This window comes from Diachasma alloeum, unplaced genomic scaffold, assembly GCF_001412515.2.
Source record: "Diachasma alloeum isolate Michigan unplaced genomic scaffold, Dall2.0 Dall_scaffold_78908, whole genome shotgun sequence".
NCBI classification, from domain to species: Eukaryota; Metazoa; Arthropoda; class Insecta; order Hymenoptera; family Braconidae; genus Diachasma; species Diachasma alloeum.
Genome location: NW_021683643.1, coordinates 3,222,369 through 3,235,394, shown reverse-complemented (window position 1 = coordinate 3,235,394; position 13,026 = coordinate 3,222,369). Strand labels below are relative to the sequence as shown.

At 35.2% G+C, this 13,026-nt stretch overlaps 1 protein-coding gene across 2 annotated transcripts in view; it reads left to right on the top strand.

Moving 5' to 3' along the window:
• Positions 1-13,026, top strand: part of LOC107047731 — a 43,156-nt gene that overhangs the window by 3,262 nt on the left and 26,868 nt on the right. The window contains exon 2 of one of the 2 annotated variants that reach the window (XM_015270542.1): positions 2,339-2,461. The exons of the other annotated variant lie outside the window; for it this stretch is intronic. The gene's annotated coding sequence lies outside the window, so the exon portion shown is untranslated. The remainder of the gene's footprint in view (positions 1-2,338; positions 2,462-13,026) is intronic. 2 annotated transcript variants of the gene reach the window in all.

Here is a 13,026-nt window from a genome sequence, read left to right as displayed (position 1 = left end):
CCACGAATATCGAACGATTTTTTCCATCACAATGCGTGGGAAAGGGACTTTTAGGCACACGGGTGCCTGAAAAGTCACTTTTCCGCACAGCGTGATGAAAAATATTTTTCATCACAATGTGCCGGAAATTGGACTTTTAGGCACATTGTGATGAAAAATATTGTTCGTAACTCGTGAAAAAATATTTTTAAAAAAAGTGTTTTTAAACACTTTTTTGCACTCGTTACGAAATATACTATTTAACTATTGCGACTTTGCATGTTTTGGAATTGGATAAGATTGTGACATAATTTGTAATCACTGATAAGTTTGAAAGGAATAGGAAAAAATCCTCATTTCAACTTCCTATTCGACTCCTATTGATTTCTTAAATTTGTCCTTCGGGAAAACTTTCGATCGTTTTCAGTGACGATACCAACAAAGGTTCTTCATTTTTCTCCGTTCGAATGGGAGTTTTGTCATCGATGGATTTTGTGATTCTCTAATTTTTATTGGAAATTACCTAGGATGTCATGTAATATCGAGATATGATGTCTGTAAAAATATCTGTGTATGCGTCCGTGCGTGCATTGAAAATTCCGGAGAATTTTTTATCAATCTTTGCAAAAAGGACTAAAGTGATAGCTAAAAATCTGAAATTTTGGGCAATAATTGGAGTTCTTTAGGGACACATCTCATCTAAATTCAGCTCAATGGGTCCATTAGTTTTTAGGATACCACGATTTTCCAACATTTTTCTTCTCTCAATATGTTGAAAACTACTGCATCAAAGAAACTTTTTCTAGCGTCAAAATATTTCTTATGATAATATCTATTGAATCAGCTTACTAGGGCGAGTCATATAGTAATTTACATTTTTCATTTTCGTGATAAAATCGGTGAGGGCACGATAACTCTCGAAAAAAATCAATATGAGCGGATCCATGTCAAACGCGAGACCAAAAAAGTCAATGGTGGGGATCTTCTCGCCAGTTTTTTTCCAAAAAGTCGGTCTTCAAACAAACATTTTGAAAAAAATATCCGTGATAAATATTGAAAATTGAGGCTCTTATGATTTTTTGAAAATTGAAATTGGATAAAATATTGTTCATAATATTCATTGAAGAAATTCCCGACAAAATGTATTCAACAATGAATAATCCAAAAAAGGATGGAGATGCCAAGATTTTCGGCAAAACTGAAATCTTGCTTGAAAAAGATTGCTAACTTGGACTTGGTAGTACTTAGATATCTTTCATTTGATTGTTTACAATTATCTGTCCGGAAACTTATATTTTTTAATGTCGCAAAAAAAGTGGAGCGTATTATGAACATAGTCATATACGGTTATTTTCCCGAGAAAACGATTTAACGATTTCCAAGTATTTCGGTTATTTTTCCTCAATGAAATGCTCCATTTAATCCGAAGTTTCCGAACATTTTACAATCATTTTATTATTTAAAACTTGAATTTGAATTTAAATCTCGATATTGAACCGTTAGAAAAACATTTTAAAAATCTAAAAAAAATAGTTTATTTTTGGAAGAGGATTGATAAAATAATTTAAACATTGCAATGTTCGAAAATTATGAGCATTTATAAATACTTTATAAACAATTTATACATTGTTTGAAAGTATTTATAATGAATTTTCCACCATAAAATCATGTGTTCGAAATCGTAACAAATTTACTCATATTCACAATTTTACCAGAAATGGATTTTATGTCTAAAAAAGTCAGGTTTCCGAAAGTTTAAACAATTTCAATTATGTATTTATGAACAACGAATGTTTCAAAACATAATAAATCTGTGCAAAATACAATTTAAATGAAACTAAATATTCATGATTTTTAAAAAAAAATTCTCACGCAATTTAATTGACAAATTTTATGATTGAGAATGATTAAATCTGTAGTGTGGTCTGCACCAAACTGTAAAAGATACCTGGATATCCTTAAGACTATGAGCTATTGGACTGAACGTGGGAGTATACAGCTCTTATGGACGCAATTTGTTAAATTTTATTTTTTCAAAAATCCGTTTCTCGAAAAAATGTTTGGAAACTAAAGTCGATATTGCGCCTAAAAAATACTCTGGGTCTATTCTATAAACTCTGAAGAGGATTTCCCCCAGAAAAAATTGCCCGAACTACTTGGATATCCTAAAACGTATCAAATGTGATTGTCGTCACTATTCCTTCATTCTAACGAAAAACAACTTCGCAAAAAATTGCGGAACTCTCCACCTCGCATGTCCCCACTGAATGAACATTTGTTCCATTATATGGAAAAAAATTATATATATACGAATATATATCCCACCATTTTTTTGTTTTGATTATGCATTGAATGACAGGAGCGACAAGCTGCAGTGAGACTGAAGGCCGAATGATTTACGTCGACGAAGCGACAAACACACACGTTGTACGTCGGTCACGAGTCTCCCGCGCTCGTGTGACGTTCTACGTCCAGTCTGTTGGTGAGTGAACCACTTACCATTCGCCCCCACTCACGTTGAATTGACGAGGAAAAAAATATATATCGACCAGAGACTGAAAAATAAATCGAGAGAAATAAAAAATCCACTTTTTGCCTGTCTGAAACCCTTATCGCCGAGCTTATCGTTCACGGTCAACGTCCGAGCTCTAATTCTATACCCAGGGCAGACGTCTTTTGAACCTCGCCACTTTTTTTTACCACTCGCCAATCCAATGACCGGCAATCCTATTTGGGTCAAGGGCAACAGATTAAGGGCGATTTGTGGTACATTGAAAAGAGACTTACGAGCGCAAAAGCATTCGAGAATACTATGGGTACTGACTCCCTTATCGATTCCCACTTGAGGGCTGTTAGTAAAGCAGATTTAAGTTATCAGGGAGGGCCATTTTTTTTTCTCCGGAAATTTTGGGGGAAAAAAAGGTGATACGTTCTGGGCTATTGCAAAATGATGCCACTTTTGAAAAACTGTGCAGTCAGAAAAAATGAATGTCGTGTGACGTCAATTTTACATTGAAAAGAGACTTACGAGCGCAAAAGCATTCGAGAATACTATGGGTACTGACTCCCCTATCGATTCCCACTTGAGGGCTGTTAGTAAAGCAGATTTAAGTTATCAGGGAGGGCCATTTTTTTTTATCCGGAAATTTTGGGGGAAAAAAAGTTGATGAGTTCTGGGCTATTGCAAAATGATGCCACTTTTGAAAAACTGTGCAGTCAGAAAAAATGAACGTCGTGTGACGTCAATTTTTCTTATGCCAGATGGAAACTGACAGTCATTGATTCTTCGGTCACGAAATTCTGTTACATTCGTTAGTAATTCGTATTTTTAACTACTGCTTTCGATTTAACCCTCGATCACTCGCTCAATGAGCGCGACACCGCCTGTTTTCGTTTTTCTATATTTTAGCGTGTTTCTCGACGCTTGAAAATTCTGAAAAAATTAGAGTTTCTAGTTCAATTCTTTTATTAAACGTTGGCGTTGTCCATTTTTTCTCGATAAATTTGGTTCCCCTAAAGAAAAATTCATGTCCGTAACCGAGGTTTTTACTTTGGTTTCCATGCTCAAGTCCTTCGTCGTTAAGCATTTGAAAGCTTATTAAATAAGCTCAAGAATGACACTTGATTTGTCCAATTCTGACAATTTTTCATTAACTTAGGACAGTTTTAGGCGAAAATTCAATTTTCATGTTTCACTTGGAAAATTAACTTTGGTTGGATTTTTCGATGCTCCTTAGTGGAATAGGCAGGGATATCTACATATCAAATTGAAGAACATTTACTATTCTTCGAAATGGTGTATGATAAATCTGATTCACATACAATCTCATACAATCTCTTATTGTATATTGTTTATATTTTTTACGTTATCTCAACGTTATGTCACACCTCGGAAATAACAGTTTTTGAGATTTATCAAGGGTGTAGACTTGACCAGCGGGGATATATCATATGTCGATTTCAAGGGCTCATCGAGTTCTCCAAATTAAGACCCTATAGTATCTACTCCATCCACTAGATCAATTGTTATAAGTGCTAATATAGCGATTTCAGCATGTCACGTTTTGAAAATTTCCATATTTCTGGTTCTAATGACGAGATTTGCTCGGTTTCTGTTCGAATCTGTGGAGATATCTCATGCTCAAGTGAAAATAAATTAAATTACCTTGAAATTGACCCCTGCATTATTTCATTAAGGCAAATTGTCCTTTACAGGTGGGAGTTTTTATTCAAAAATACACTAATAGAATGATTCATTTATTCCAAACGAGATTCGTTAACTATTAACGAATGGTAGAGTTGAATATGACCAAATGAATATTCGTTAATAGTTAACGAATGGTTCACTTGAATGGCGAAAGTCAAGTCAAACAAGGCTCCTCAAATATACATTCGTTAACTATTAACGAATGAACATTTGGTGAGACCGAATAGACCCTAACCTCCAACCAAAATCCATTCGTTAACAATAACTAATCCGTGCTGTCAGTGTAGAATTTGATGGTGTTTATTGTAAATTCAGTTTGGTTTGGATTTTTTTACAACTATTGATCAAGTGAATGAAACTATTCATATATCATTTCAAAGAGGATTTGTTGTTACAGAACGTGAAAATCAGGGAAATTTTAATTAAAAAAATGAAAACATATATTGATTTCATGCAACCTGGCCAGCGCGCGCGAAGCGCGCCTCCCGCCTGGTAGTTTAAAAAGAAACTAAACAAAGAAACATCGAACGGACAGAAAGCGGCGCCGCGCCGCCCGGTGCGAGTGAGCCCCTGTCGACCGCTCGAGCGACAGTGTTGCTACATTCACTGCCACACTTGAAATGCGCGCATAGCGGTAAGCGCCAACATGGCAATAGCGCGCTCGGTTTTACCCATCGGCGCTGCGCTAACCGTGCGACGGATGAAGGCTAGCGGCCGGGCGCGAGTGATGAAGAGTTAAATGCATTGATTATATTTACAGTATAGACAGTATAGACGTTATAGGCGCTCCCGTTACGGATATCCAAGTTGTTCGGGCAATTTTTTCTGGGTGAAATCCTCTTCAGAGTTTATAGATTGGATCAAGAGTATTTTTTAGGCGCAAAATCAATTGTAGAGTCCGATTATTTTATTGAGAAATGAATTTTTGAAAAAAAATCAAATTAGCACAGTGCGTCAATACACCGATAGAAAGGATTAGTTATTGTCAATGAATGGATTTGGTTGGAGGCTAGGGTCTATTGGTCTCACCAAATGTCCATTCGTTAATAGTTTCACTCGACTTTCACCTTTGAAGGGAACCATTCGTTAACTAAGATTTATAAATATTGGTTTTTGATTATTTGTTTAGTCATATTCAACTCTACCGTTCATTAATAGTTAATGAATCTCGTTTGGAATGAATGGATCATTTTATCAGTGGCAAGAGCTGCATACTCCTACCTTCAATCCAATAGCTCATAGTCTTGAACTGCGAAACTATTAATGCGATTGAATCCATCTTCAATGCGAACTGATGTTATCATGAGAGGAAGATTCTGTCCAAATTTCAAGTTGATATCTCGATTTTGGTGCAAACTAGAGTGGTTACGAAGTATGTTATGAAAAAACTTTGTTTATGTTTTGATTGATTTAGATAAAAGACAATGAAATAAATATTTTGAAAATAAAAAAATCGAAATCGGTCCACTAGTTCAAAAACGAATCGCTTTTTCTCAAAAATTATTAGATCGATCGGGCTGAAATATTGCACAGAGTTAGTGCTCATTAAGACCTATAATCTTACAAAATTTTAGATTTCTTGGAATTACTTTAGCCATTTAATTACTCAATTTTCTAAAAATTGACCACTGGGAAGATGGCGGTGAACGTATTCATATACAGATATGGTTGCCAAACTTCGCATTTTTACGTTTTAAACCATTCTACATAATTTCTAATCAAAATTAGAGAATGTGAAAATTGGACGATTACAATGCTTCCACACTGATAGACTGATTCATTTATTTCAAACGAGATTTGTTAACTATTAACGAATGGTAGAGTTGAATATGACCAAATGAATATTCGTTAATAGTTAACGAATGGTTCACTTGAATGGCGAAAGTCAAGTCAAACAAGGCTCCTCAAATATACATTCGTTAACTATTAACGAATGAACATTTGGTGNACGAGATTCGTTAACTATTAACGAATGGTAGAGTTGAATATGACCAAATGAATATTCGTTAATAGTTAACGAATGGTTCACTTGAATGGCGAAAGTCAAGTCAAACAAGGCTCCTCAAATATACATTCGTTAACTATTAACGAATGAACATCTGGTGAGAACGAATAGATCCTAACTTCCAACCAAAATCCATTTGTTAACAATAACTAATCCGTTCTATCAGTGCATTCGGAAGCAAAAATAAGCGTATGGTGGGGGTATGAAAATATAGTCGCATTCGCTGAATTCGCTTCCCCTACAGCCCCAGGCGAACACCTATAACGGGAGTCTACTGTATTTGACAATCCACTCAACGCGCTGTCACCGTGCATGGAACTAGAAGGCTATCTCAGAATTTCAAGTTGTATTGTCATTGATTGGATGAAATGTAACGGTCAGATAGTGAATTGGTCGCAATTTTGACGTATGATAAGAATTTGCCATTTTTCAGTCGGCCTCATAATCCTCACAGACGTGTCACATGAAAGGTCAGTGTCATGTCATGTCATTTTTTCGGATCCCGGTTATCAACTTTCTGATTCATAGTTTTGTTTTGATTAAAACATTCCTGAATCACTAGCGTTTTATTTGTACGCAATAGAACACATGTGGTGTTGATTTCTGTTTCGGAGAATTTTATTCAGATCTCTGTTCCTTTAAATTAACAGATACAGACGCAGGGATGAGGGCGGAATGAAATGAACACTTCTTTTCTTGGAAGTATTCATAACCCAGCGCCAGATTGAGGTTTGAATTGAGCTCATTAAAGAAGGGTTGGAGTGTTACAAGAGTGTTTACAGTATAGTTTACAAAAAAAGAACAGATCAAATCATTACATCAACAACTACATGAGTTGATAACACTTGACGAAAGCGAAAAGTTCTGTTTTATTCCCATGAAAATTTTATATTCTTATTGCGTAACATACCAACAATATTTGAGCGTCTATAGCCGCGTATATATTGGGCCGTAAACGCCATCTACTCGGGGCCTGAATACTGAACTTGGGTCAATAAAATATCCACTCAAGGAGAAATGTGCATGAAGCGTATGAAAATCAAAAACTGATTTTTAGGACATCTAAGTAGTTTGCCTTTTTTTCTTCAGTGAAATGCTTTTCTACTTTTGTAGTCGAACATCTGAGGTTTCTTTTGAGCCCCATTTAACCCTAAGGTTCCGCATATTTTACAATGATTTTAATATTTAAACTTTGTGGGTCTGAATTTGAATCTTGATATTGAACCGTTAGAAAACATTTTAAGACTCTAAAAAAAATTGGAAAGTTTAGTTTTGGGGGACGATTAATGAAATGGTTAAAACAAAGTGTAATTTTTGAAAATATTTATAAACAGTTTGAAATAATTTATAAACAATCTATTCTCCACCATAAAAATCATATCTCCGGACTCATAACAAATTTATTCATATTCGAATTATACCAGAAATCGATTTCATGCCTGAAAAAAATGAGATCTCCCAGAGTTTAAACAATTTCAATTATTTATTTCTGAACATTTGAGCCCTATTTAACCCTATTTCAATCTCGACATTGAACTGTTGCAAAAAATTTCAAAAATCTGAAAAAAAAATTATCAAGTTTACTTTGGGAGGAAGATTGATGAAATAAGTTAAAAATTGTAATTTTTAAAAATTAGGAGCATTGCCTACAAATAATTTAGAAACAATTAATTTTTTCCCATAAAAATCTTTTGTTCAGAATCCTAACAAATTCATTCATATTCAGCATTTTACCAAAAATCGATTTCATGCCAAAAAAATTAGGTGTCCGAAAGAATACCCAAATTTAATTACTTATTTATAAACAACGAATATTTAAAAAAATAATGATTCTGTGCAAAATGTAATTTTAATGACACTAAATATTAATGATTTTTTTTCAAATTTTTCTCACACAATTTAATTCCCAAATTTGATGATTGAAAATGTTTAAATCTATAGTGTGCGGACTGTACCAAATAAAACTGTAAAAGACACTTGGATATCCTTAAATGAAAGGGACTTATTCTGTTTTATTAATTCACGATTGAATCTTCAATTGGCATATCATAGCTTTGGGAAAACCCTAATTTCTATGGTTTTTTTTTTGAAAATGAGAGTGAGAGAAATTAGTTCTGGGAATCCATGAACGTTATTTGATTATTCATTCGTAGTACCCAAGCTCATCACTAATCGTTCTCAATTATCGAATTGGTGAAATAAGTGTGAAAGTTATATTTTTGACGCAGCTTATCATACTCGTTACTATGCGAGGTAACATGAAGTAAATTTTCAATCAACAAATTTTAAAGCTCAGCGCATTTCGCAGCCTCCTTTTTCCCATCAGAATTGGGATGAATTGACGGTAGGATAACATGGAAATTATTTCCCTGTAGGTCAACGAATCCAACGATTCCATTGATCATAAGTTTTATGAGAATAACAATCTCAGGTATTCCCTTTATTAGAACATCTATTTCATGGTAATAAAGTTCGGGAATTGGTCTTCTTTTGGCTTTGGAATGTTACATCAAATCATGATATCCTGAAGGATTGGATGTGATTATTTCATTCGGTTCTGGAAGGGCGAGATGTGCTAGAGATCGATAACGATTAGTCATTTATTAGAGTTATTGGATGGAGTCGAAAGATGCTGTAAAATTGATGAGCTCAGCGGTTGAGTTATTTGCGATGCTGCAGAGGAATTTTCTATTCAATTATAGAAGTTTGGGGGGAGACAGGCATTTTTACAGTTATTTGAAACGAACATAGAATGGTGGGAGTCAATAACAAGTGGATAAATTCCGTAGATCACCATTGAATAAAAATATATTAAATAAAAAGAGTGGCATTGATTAAAAAAATCCATACAAATTCTGTTGGAGTATTTTTCATTATAAACGAAAAAATGTCGATGAAAATTATATTCTTTCGGTTTATTTCGCTGCAAAATTATACGATAAAATTCGCTAAGAATGGACTCGAAAATTATTCTGTCGATAAAAAACCTCATTAAAAAATTGATAAACTTCGCACTTCACTCATTGCTTTATCGATTTAACAGGAGTATTTTTGTTAGGATGATCAGAGTGTGGGTTAGATTAAATCACCTCCATTTTTTTGGAGCATGGCCCGATGTGGGAGGTCAATGTAGATGCGTTGTATTCTGGAAATTATTGAGGGATTTAAAAAATATATTGCAAAATTGATGAACTTTGAGATTTTATTATTTTTCGATTAAATTTATTGTGACTGTCAAAGTAACTGTCAGAGTGCGCATCAAATTGGGTTATTGTTATGATTCGTTTCAGAGTAAAAACTCGTGATGGGGAAAAGTTCAATTGACTAATACTTTCAAATTATTCTGGTGGTTGAAAAACTCATCATAAAATTGCTGAACTTTGAAGTTCTTTGTATTTTCGGTTCCATCGGACTGTTTTTCACTGCACTCGCGAAAGTGGGTGTTAAATTTTATTCCGAATTAACGCTTTCGTGAAAACTCACGGTAAAGTGGAATGAAATTGAGTTTCAATAAGAAAACAATTCTAGTGCTTGAAAATACTGCTTCAATTACGTTTAGAATCAACTTTTCCTCCTGTTTCACAGAAAATACTGGAGCGTGAATACAACAGGAAAATATTACACTTATTAAACTTTTTTAAATAACGAGAACGATTGCGCGCTTGAGCGCGCGTGTTAAAGACAAATAATGACGCGAAAACCGAAAGCCGACCGAAGTCGAACACGTGCGGGCGGATCCGAATGTTCGACCAATGAAATTCGAGGAATGAGCGTTACGCTACAGCTTACGGCGTATGTTCTTTTTAGAATAGGATTATTTTGATGATAAAATTGTTACCTAATTAATAAATTTCGAAAAAGTCGTTTTTTCATTCAATACATCACAAAATTTACCAACATTTTCAATAGTTTCATCAAGTTTTGATAGTTTGGTATTGAATTCAAATATTCATATCAACGTTCGTGGGAAAACTGATCTAAAACATGAATAACATGGAATTATTTGCTATTAATCATCAACTTTTGGGGAGAAGAGCTTTTAAGGGGAAAAGGAACCTCAGTTATAGACGTCTATAGGAAATTTTAGAATTGTGTTTTCTGCTACAATTATTAATTTTTATCTATGAAACTACTTGATCGACTTGATCATTGCATTGTTGAGTCAGTGAAATAGTTTTATAAATAAAAAATAATAATTGCAGGAGAAAACACAACTCTAAAGGTTCATATAGACGCAAGGGTTCCGTTTCCCCTGAAGGGTATTATGTCGAGTCACGAAGAATAAAAAAAAAGCAGTGAATGGAATGAGAATAATTCAACACGTTATTCAATCCATTTAAAAACCGTGTGCAAAATGCCAAGAACCCCGTGTACACAATAACAGTGGAAAAAATTGCAGCTGTTACATTGTTAGAAAAAAAATGAAATTTCATGGACAGTTGACTATTAATTTTCAGGAGAGTGCAACTGAATGCGATTTAGAAGAAAAAAATCATGAAATTTTAGGTTTCACTGAAAATTCAGTAAGATTCTAGAATTTTAAGCAATATAAAGACGAGAATTTCTTAATTTATTTGAATTTTCAATCTAATATGCATATTCAGTGTCAAATGATATTCAATTTCCAGGGAAATATGAAATTTCATGATTTTTTTCCCCATAAAGCGCATTTAGCGTCATTGTTCTGAATACACGGAGAGCAATATTCAATACAAATTACGTATCTTTTCCGTAATTCCGGAGCGAAATGTGGTTTTAGGAAATTTTACGGAACTGTCAAGGAATTTTCCCAGAGCGTTCCGTAATTTTTATCTGAATCTCCTGCGAAAAATTACGATACCGTCACTTCAATTTTCTGGGTCGATTCCGTAATCGGCGAGCGAATTGTGAGTTTCCTAATTTTTACTGAACATTTCTCTCCGTGTATATTTACCGGAATTTTCTGGTTTTCTATTCATTTTCAGAGAAAAACAGCAGAAATTTACAGTTCTTTGATTTTTCCACGAAATTTTGAATTTTCAGTGACGCAATTCCTTGGAATTTCAGTGGTAATTAATTTCGATAAGAATTCCCAAAAAGTATATCGGAAATTTCAGACGAAAATGTTTAACAGTGTACTTAGACACGTGATTGAATGGAGTCTCGATAAATTCAGCGTCTTTTTTACATCATCCATCAGGTGATAATGATGTAGGAAAAATGCTAAAATTATCAGTGACACATTTAACCGCCTGTGTAAGGAGCAACTGCATTGGACTCGCTAAATACCGTTGAGGGCGCTGTTTTTCGTCAATATGGTCGCTCTACGGCGCTCATATACGCGCCTACACAAACCCAAAATTTGGTTGTGTTCTGTGTGTGACTGCCCATGCGCCTTAGAGCCTAGGTGGCGTTTTCTTATTTAGCGAGCCCAATAATTTTTTTTGACGAGATCGGCCGCGCGTGCTGCGCACGCGTCTTCTCATCTCCTCACGTAGCGGCGCTTTCAGTCTTACGCTTACGCTTATTCGAGATTTTCGAGATATTTCGAGATCGATTTCCTTTCTCCTTTGTACGATAGGATTGTACCGTGTACATGGGGTTCTTGCCGTTTCATACAAGAATTTTAGATGGATTGAGCATTGTGTTGAACAATTTTTATTCCACTCCTTACTTTTTTTTTATTCCCCGTGACTCGCCATAATATCCTTAAACTCCAAATATTGGCTATTTTATCAGATTAAAAATTCTGAAACTCCAGCACTTTCAAATCACACGTTTGCTCAAAATTTCGATTGAACCAATCATCACATGTCGAAGCGCATGTCCGCTACATCCGATGAATAATTAATTCTCTGATAAAAGTTTTCAAGAGAATGAAAACCCACGATCATCCAAATATTTTCATGAGGCTCAAATAAGTGGATCGGTCGTCAACCTCTAATTTCCATAAATTCAACCGCAAACTGATAAAACTGATATTTCATTAATTCTGTGAACATCTGCAGACTGAATCGATCAAGCTCAAAAAGTGAAAGAACCCTCTTCATTTTTATGCCCCGGATTGAGAGAACCGAGTGTCAATTTTACTCACTGAAGACCGGGTAGCGTTCTACATCTTGTGACGTCACAGGATATTGTATAGAATTTTTGGAGTAGGTAGGAGTGGAACCAGGGATGATTTTCCATATTCGTTACACGAAAAATATGCTGAAGAAAGGATCGTAAAGACCGGGATCTGAACCCGGGACCTTCCGACGACGCATCGGGTGCTCTCCCAACTGCATGAGCAATCCGGTTCCTAACCGTGTTTCACATTAATGTATGGACATCCAGCATCGTCAGCGAGACACTGGTCTGTGTAATTACAGGTTGCAACTCAAGTAAAATAAACAATTTATGTATAAGCTTTGGGAGGTAGTGGTGTCGCGAGATGAGACGAGACAAGTCGAAACTAGTATATTTCGATACGAGTGAGACGAAATTTTCACGGAATTTTCACGTGTCAATCACATGAGTTGAAAATTCCCGTCTTAGATGTGTCGAACTGGTATATTTCGTGATTAGTCCGAAATAGTAGATTATGTCATCAGGCGATAAAAGTATTATCTGGCGAATGTGGCTTTATAATCCGAGCCAAAAGCGAGGATTATAATCACATTCGCCAGATAATGCTTTTATCGCCGTGTGACATGATATTTTATGTCGTTGGGCCCGATAAACTGCGATTCTAACCTCGCTTTGCTCGGTTAACCGAGCAAAGCGAGGTTAGAATCGCAGTTTATCGGGCCTAATGACATAAAAAACCTTTCTGGCGCATATGAGTTTGCAGCCCAAGCCGAAGGCGAGGATTGCA